Genomic DNA, 8,636 nt, shown 5'->3' with positions numbered 1-8,636 from the left:
GGAGGCACTGATGATGTCTCAGTAAATTGATAGTGGGGTCACCCGGCCTGCCAGGCCTGCACCCCAGACAAGTGGCACAGACCACATGTGGCCCAGGGCAGGGCCTGTGCCGGGTGAGGGGGAACCCCAACTCCTCATCAGTGTAAGCACAGGTATTCAGACCTGACGCTGCTACAACACGTTCAGAGCCCTTTCTAGAATCATCTCCTCTGTCCTCCTGGTAACCCGCCCCAAAAAGTAAACTGGGGAGGAATGGGTATTCCACTTGTGCAGAAGAACAGCTGAAATCCCTTATCTCTGTTCTGCTCTGACCTCAGTCCTGCCCCGGGGCTCCCCATCAGGCCTGCTCTCCCCTCCTCACCCCAGGCCTGGGGAATGGGGACCTGCCACGCCAGCTCTCACTGCCTCCAGCATCTCTGGGCTCTCTGAGGCAAGCTCCCAATCCCAGCCCAAAGATGCGGGAACTCACTTTCTGTGCCTGGTTCCCCAACTCCACTGCACTGATCTGCTGATTCAGCTCCAACCGGGCAGTCGGTTCTTATGGATTTTGAGGTCACGCTGGAAAGGGAGAGGAAGCCCAGCCTCCTTCCGGGCCTGCAAGGAACACAGCAAGTGTCCTGTGCAGCGGGCACTTACAGGGCCACCAGCTCTGTGTCGGGTGCTTACAGCCAGAGCACCTGGAGAAGAATCCCCAACCCCAGCTCTGCACTTCTAACACTGGGGAAGTACAAGCAACATCCTGATTTCCGATTTCCGGCAGGTTCTAACCTCAACGTCGAAGCCAGCCTCCACCTAGGCGGCTCTGTAGGCCCAGACCACCCAATTTTCCTCATCAGGACCACTGGCTTTCCCCAGGAGGGCAGCCCCACCATGAACAAACCCAGGAGGGCTGGCTGCACCAGTCCCAGGGGAGGATGTGGCCCGGATGGAATTACAGTGCAGCAACTTGAAGAAATGGGCCAAGATCTAGAAGGGGCTCTTCAGTGGGGATTGGCAGGTGGCGATGGAGGAAGGAAGCCAGAGAGTCCCTGAGGGGGGAGGGGGCCAGGCTGGCCGCAGGAGGCTGGGCGGCAGGGCTTGGCAGGAGCCCAAACACTGAGTGTGCCGTGGAGCCCAGCCGCCGGCTCCCCAGCGCTCGGCTGACAGTGCAGAAGCAGCTGGGGCTCTTCCATAAGAGGAGATGTGATCCGAAGGCAGACGATGAGACCAGCGCAGCCTGGGGTCCACCCCTTGGCAGGCTTGGCTCGGAAGAGGGAGATGCTCCTGATGGGGATTTTCTCACACCAAAGAGAGCGCAAAATCAACACATCTGGCCTGGGTGTCCTCAGATGTTCCCTGCAGGGCAGGGAAGTGATCTTGGAGGCCTCCTTGGCCCCTTTCCACCTGGCACTCGTGGCTCTCTCCCGCAGGCCTCTCCAGACCACCCCAGCTTTGTCTCCAAGGAAGAGAGAAATTACCTCGGCTTGTTTGTTTATGCCTTGTCTTGGTACCGGGAGCTTGAGAGGCCAAGTGGGGGGCGGGGGTGGCAGCCAAGGATGGGGGTGGGGGTCCAGGGCCTGGTTCTGACCCACAGCGTGTGGCTTTTATGGGGACCTCGGCCACCACCTGAACCAGAACCCTCCTTCTACCAGTGAGGAGACAAACCCAAAGAGGGGAAACAACTTGCTCCAGATCGCCCTGTAAATAAGTGCTGAGGCAGACCCCCGCCCCCACCCCAGGCCTGGCTTCTAATCCCCACCTGTTTGCTCAACCCCTCACTACCCCTCAGGGGCTCACAGAGAAGCTGGGCACTTTGATCCCAAAAGTCTCCAAGAAAACAAGAGGGGCGGGGTGGCCGGAGGCTCTAGATGAAATGGTATTAGCGAAATGTGGGGAAGGTTTAACGCTGGGTAACAGAAGGCTAGTCCCCTCAGGCCTTGGGTCCTGGCCAGACCCTGCAGAGCCACAGGCCCCCATGACAGACAGGTGTTCAAACCCACCTTGGAGCCTGCAGGGGCCAGAACCCAAACTGGGGACTTCAAGGTCGGGTCACAAGGGATGCCTCCTCTTTAAGTAGGATTTACCCCAGGAGAGGAACCTCCAACGGAGAGAAAATAATTACCAAGCTGACCACAGGCCTGTAAGAGCATTACTCATTGTTCCTGGGTCCCTCTCTTAACTGAAAACCTCCTAAACTCAAACTTATTTATTTATTTATTTATTTTATTTTTGCAAGATTTTTTTTTTTTTTAAGTAATCTCTATAGTGTGGAGTTTGAACTATCAACCCTGAGTCCCAAGCTCTACCGACTAAGCCAGCCAGGCGCCCCTCAAATCCTTCTTTGTAAATTGACCAATTGGCAATAAATATCGTGAAAGATTGCAATGCGTTCCATTAAACCAAGACAAGCCTGCTGTCCATTTCTGACACCTACCATACATTTCAGAGTAAAAAATTTAGAAGGCCACCCCACTGATGACGGTGAGCACAGTGCAGGTATAGAATTGTTCGATCGTCGTGTGGTACACCAGAAGGTTAATAGAACACCTTGTTGTCAACTATTCTTTCATTTTTAAAAACATTTAGAAATCCATTTCTCAAATGAGGGGTCCCACAGAAAAGGTAGTGGAAATGGATAAAATTGTCCCAACCTTTTCCCTGAAGAAATAAGGCCCCTCTGTGTACTTGCTGCTATAGAATTCAGTTTGGCAAGAAACCAGCTAAATCAGTTTAGGGAGAAATCCCCATCCCTGATAATCCAATCATGCCCCCCATCCCCACTATCCCCAGGTGATACTGCCTGCCTCAGCCAGAGCCCACCCCAGACTCACTGGCTCCTTGTAGTGATCTCCCATCCACCAATGCCTCCCACCCCCCACCCCCAACCCAGCCCCTTGCCTATAAACTCCCCTTGTTCTGGTTGTGTTGGGAATTGAGCCCAGGTCTTCCCTGGAGTCTCTTTCCCTATTTTGAGAGTTTTTTCCCCGTAAAATCTATCCTCACTGCTTTAACTTCTCTCTGACTCTGTTTCTTCTCCTTAACGGTTTTTGATGCGGTGACCCAGATGTGAACCAGAACCAGTATCAGACTCAGAGACGTGACAACCAGGCTTCATGGTGCGCACCTAGACCCTCTGTCTCCACTCTGTTTGCTGGCTTGGGTATCCTATGATGAATCTGACTCCGGAGCCCATTGCTTTGAATAAATGTCCCCTGAAACACGGAGAGGATTTGGATTCTTAGGATTCTGAATATTCTCTAGAAGCTGGGTCAGAGTCCCAAGCAAGCAGCTGTTTGTAAGAAGCTGCGTTAGATCCTGAGTCAACAGAGGCCAGATGAGTCCTAGGTTATTTTTGATTCAAGGAGGCCCATCTCTGTAAGGAACAGAGGCTGGGTTAGAGTCCCAGGTACTTCTGTTCCTAAGAGTAAAGGTCAAGAACACGGGAGCTTTTCAACCGACTGAAATCTCTCCTCAAAACTCCTGCTGACTCTATCCTTCTAGAGCCAAATGCTGCCCACTTTCTTTCTCATTAGCAAAACTTCACCAGAAACTCTCTTTACAGTGGGCCCTTTGGGGGCCTCTTTGGATATGCCCAAATTAGTCCACCTGAGGGGAGCCTTAGGGCAAAAGAAACAAAATTCTCTGATGCACAATGCTCTGCTTTGTTCACTTGGTCTGAAGAAGCCAAAAAGTAACTAAATGATTCAAACCTCATTCAAACTATAGAAGTACTTAAACAATGTCTTCAGAGACTCTGTTCTCATTCAGTAAACCCTCCCGAACCCTTCGTGGCCTCGCAGTTTTCCTCATACCCATCCCTCTCCCCCAAAATGTCCTTCACCAACACACGCCCGGCGCCTCCACTTCCTGCACCCTGAAGGTGCACCAGACCCCCATCTCTTGCAGATGAAGCCCAGGGTGTGACCCCTACCCGTTCTTATGCCGTGGTTGACAGAAGAGACGCCATTCAAACCTTGGTCTTGGTCAGAATTAACATGCCACCGTCGAGGACTTTCCTGACTCCTGAAAGAAATAGAAAAGGTTTATTGGCTACTTTAGGTTTGTTCTGGAGCATGCTCTCCAGACTCCCTGATTTAGATCAACTTCTCCACCTATGGTTTGGCCTTGGGGTGCCTCCTTTTGGTTTGGAAAGGTCAAAGGAGCACCATACCTGAAGGTCATCAAGGGTATCGGACTACCTCTAACTCCCATTAGAAAATGAGGAAACAGGGGCGCCTGGGTGACTCAGTGGGTTAAGCCGCTGCCTTCGGCTCAGGTCATGCTCTCAGGGTCCTGGGATGGAGCCCTGCATCGGGCTCTCTGCTCAGCAGGGAGCCTGCTTCCTCCTCTCTCTCTGCCTGCCTCTCTGCCTCCTTGTGATCTCTCTCTGTCAAATAAATAAATAAAATCTTAAAAAAAGAAGAAGAAGAAAATGAGGGAAGAAGAAGAAAGACAGAAGCCATTCTTTAGGTCTCTCTCACCAAAATAGATTGATCATGTATTCAAAATTATAAACGAAGATGAAATGTGCCTAACGATCACCATCAATTAAAGACAATAGACAGAAACTCTCTGGGCTGGAACTGGCAAAGAGCCGCAGCTCTGGCCACATTTCCATTTGGAAGTGGTCTCAGACCAGAGGTCCCTGACACATTCCAGAGAAATAATATTTCTGGCAAAATGCAGACATGTGTAAGCACCAGCCATTAGCCCAGCGTTGGGAAGATGGTATTTCAGAACCACTGGGAATACAGAATGCGGGCTGACGACACTGCAATTAAAACAGCTAGGAGGACCTGAGATTTTCATCTATGGCAAATTCCAAAATCACCGTCTTCCATCGATCGAGACACTTGCTGAAATTGTAAGAAAGAAGGATGTTGGGCCTGGGAATGCCAGGCCTCAAGAAGGCGGAAAAAACCCGAGTCCCGTCCTCACCAGAAAATTCTTGACTCTTCCCCTAAGAAGTAAATGTCCAGTGCCCTCAACGGTCACAAAACTCACAAGGGGAAATAACCCTACGTGTTCAAAGGCACCCCATCACGGTTCTCACTGACTCTGGGGCAATGTGTTCTACCCTTAGCTACAGCTTGTTTCCTGCCCTGCTTCCTCGAGTCATCGAACTTTACCCACGGGGAGTTTTCATAATTTAGCTCTTATCTGCCTGCCTCTGTCTCCACCCCTTAATATTTCCATGGAACCTCCTGAAGCTCGGTACCACTTCCTTGCCAGTTCTGCCAACCCGGAAGTCTGTTCAGAAGGCATCTTCTTATGAGTAAGATAGAAAAGTTCATTATGCCCTAGAAAGTCTCCTTCTTAGGTCCCTGACTCCTCCCCTCCATGTCTACCATCCCTAGGGCTCTGTCTGACTTCCTTGGGGTCCTCTGCCCCCTTTACCTAACACTTTCCTCACCGAATATTCAAATCAACTATGGGACAGGACTCCCTCTTCTTTATGGATATAAATAGATACAGAACCCCTCAAGATAGACCTAGATCTCCATGTCCCTCCCCAGGATTCCTCAGGATCATTTAAAGCCAGAAGCTCTGGCTTTATTCAAGGCTTATTAGACAAAAAAATTTCTAATTCTCACTTCTAATCCATGCAATACTCCCATTTTGGCCATCAAAAATACCAAGTGGGCAAAAGCATCAGCCCCAGATCTGAGAAGCTGTCAATCAAATTGTTAAATCCAGATTGGCCTTGGCACCTAATCCTAATGCTATTCCCTCTGCCATTTCTTCCAACCCCCCAAGGACTTCCCAGCCCCCGATGTGTGTTCCATCTTGTGTAGAATTCCCCTTCCTAAGGAGTCCCAGTACAGTACGTGTTCTCCTCCCCTGGGAGAGCCATCAGCAGGCTCCTACAATGCACTCCCCCCACACCCTATAAATGCCAGCTTGAGGGACTTAAAATTCCCAGGAGACTCTGCTTTAATCCAATATGTAGATGACCTCCTTCTGTGTTCTGACAGTCATGACAGGCTTCCTAAGGCTTTAGCAAGAAAGGGCCACCAAGGGCCCAGGGACAAAATTCAGCTAAGCCCCCGTGAGTCTGATATCTGGGTCATGATACTCTGGCTGTACGTACAACTGTCTTCACAGACCAAGGCTCCCATATTTGACATTTTCCTCTCCCTGAAAGAAGATAACCACCGATAGGCATTTGGGATCTTGGAGGATCTGCAGGATGTAGCTAAACCTACATTCTCTCCCACCGCCTCACCCCCTTAGTGCCGAAACTGAGGAGGCAGCCCCACACCCGGGAGTCTGGGGGCGCCTATCCAAAGATGTTTTTGAGAACCTTAAGGGCTAGAACCACCAAACTTGTCCCAGCGGCCTTTGATTTAGCATTAGGTCATCTGCTCAACATACATGTTCCTTCTGTGGCACAGACCCTACTGCTTGATGGAAGCACATAGTACTTTTCTGCCTCCTGACTTATCGCTCATGAAATCTTACTCTCTCCTTCTCACATCGCCTTACATCACTGTCCAAACCCTGCCACCTTACTTCCCTCAGCCACTAATGGGATGGCCCACGACTGTGTCCTTAACACTAGACCATGATCATGTCCTAGGCTAGATTCCTCAGAAGTCCCCTCCCCCACACACGCTGACCTCACTCTTCATTTCAATGGCTCCTACCTCCTTAAGGAGAATGGAGATTTCCAGGCTGGAAATGCCATCACTGATCAATGTAAACCTCTAGAATACTGAGCCCTGTCAAATGTCAAATCAGCCCCCATTGCTGAGTTAATTGCTTTTACTTGGGCTTGCATTAAGAGCAGAAGGAATAAAGGTTAACATATATACTGATAGCTGCTATGCCTTTGGGGTAGAACGTGACTTGGGTACGTAAAACAGAGAGGATTCTCGACAGCGGCCAGTCCCCCAGTTAAAAATAGACCCCAAATAGCAGAACTTCTGGAGGCACCTGTATTATCCCAGTAGATGACTATGGTAAAAAGCCAAGGGACACGGCACGAAAAATTCAGACGCGACCTAAAGAAACAGATGGACTGATAAGTACGCTGCATCAGCAGGCTGCGCCCTGCCCACCCCAAAACTCCAAGCAGGTTCCAAGCCTTGGGACTGTGCCCTTGCATCCTGCTTTCAAGGCCTAGACCCCCGGTGGGATTATTCACTTTCCTTGAGAGAGCACTATTTTAGGACGGCTCCTCAGGCAATCGTGAAAGAAATCCACACGGCCCAAATGGTAGCTTCAGACTTAGAAAGAACTGGATGGGGAAAGCTGTGTATTTAAGCCACTCCGATGGACTTTGGAAACACCAAGATGGCTGCTCCACAGTCCCCAAGTTCATCTCTTGAGTCACCTTGTGTGGTTTATTTGACACGGCTCACACGGAAAAGGACAAAATGCAGGGTACAGTACACGAACAGTCTTTCGGACTCTTCCGCTTTTACTTGCACCAAGCGGTTGCCCCTGGCCTCAACTGTCAGAAACACAAGCCTGGAAAAACCCTAAAGGTACAGCAAGAAAGGGAAGCAGCTTGCCCTCCACTGTTTTAACCCAGGTGATTAGCCCCGTGAGAAAACCCTGCACCTATTCCAGTCCATCCTCACAAGGGGCTTGTCTTTTCCTTTGTGATTTTACCACAGGCCCTCTTCTGAGAATGAACATTTATCATTACACTTCCCTAACCAGCACTAAATCCAACATAAAAGCCCCAGGCCACTACAGTGTTCCCTGGAGATCCCTCATGGGAATGGAAATGTCCCCACGGCACCTCCTAGCTCCTTTCTCAGACCCAGCCCAACCACACAGAAATCACCTCCAGACACAGCTTTCCCCCTCACCTCAAGATTAGCATTCTCTGGTTATCCTCAGCCACCAGATGGTTATTTCTATGACCCCTGGCTAATTCCTGATGGTTCTAACGTTGGGGAACCCATGCTTCTTGGCTGTTCCTTGTCAACTGGACCCTGCTACCTATCAAACTTACCAAATCTCTCTCTCTCTTTTTAAAAGAATCCCCCCCCCTTTTTTTAAGGTTTTATTTATTTATTTGACAGACAGAGATCACAAGTAGGCAGAGAGGCAGGCAGAGAGAGAGGGGGAAGCAAGGTTCCTGCTGAGCAGAGAGCCCGATGCGGGGCTCGATCCCAGGACCCTGAGATCATGACCTGAGCCGAAGGCAGAGGCTTAACCCACTGAGTCACCCAGGCCCCCCCAAATCTCTTTATCTTACTCTATTTCCTGTAATCTTCTTGCATTCATAAATTCTCTCTAAAACAACCATGCCCTCCCTCAGGGTCACCTTGCCCTCACTATAATAACAAGAGGTATCAAATAAAAACCACAATGAGATACCACCTCACACCAGTCAGAATGGCTAAAATTAACAAGTCAGGAAATGACAGATGCTAGCGAGGATGCAGAGAAAGGGGAACCCTCCTACACTGTTGGTGGGAATGCAAGCTGGTGCAACCACTCTGGAAAACAGCATGGAGGTTCTTCAAAAAGTTGAAAATAGAGCTACCCTATGACCTAGCAATTGTACTACTGGGTATTTACCCTAAAGATACAAATGTAGTGATCCAAAGGGGCATGTGCACCCGAATGTTTATAGCAGCACTGTCCACAACAGCCAAACTATGGAAAGAACCTAGATGTCCATCAACAGATAAACGGAA

Source organism: Mustela lutreola, chromosome 16 (genome assembly GCF_030435805.1).
Source record: "Mustela lutreola isolate mMusLut2 chromosome 16, mMusLut2.pri, whole genome shotgun sequence".
In the NCBI taxonomy this organism is placed as follows: domain Eukaryota; kingdom Metazoa; phylum Chordata; class Mammalia; order Carnivora; family Mustelidae; genus Mustela; species Mustela lutreola.
This window is presented reverse-complemented; position numbering follows the sequence as displayed.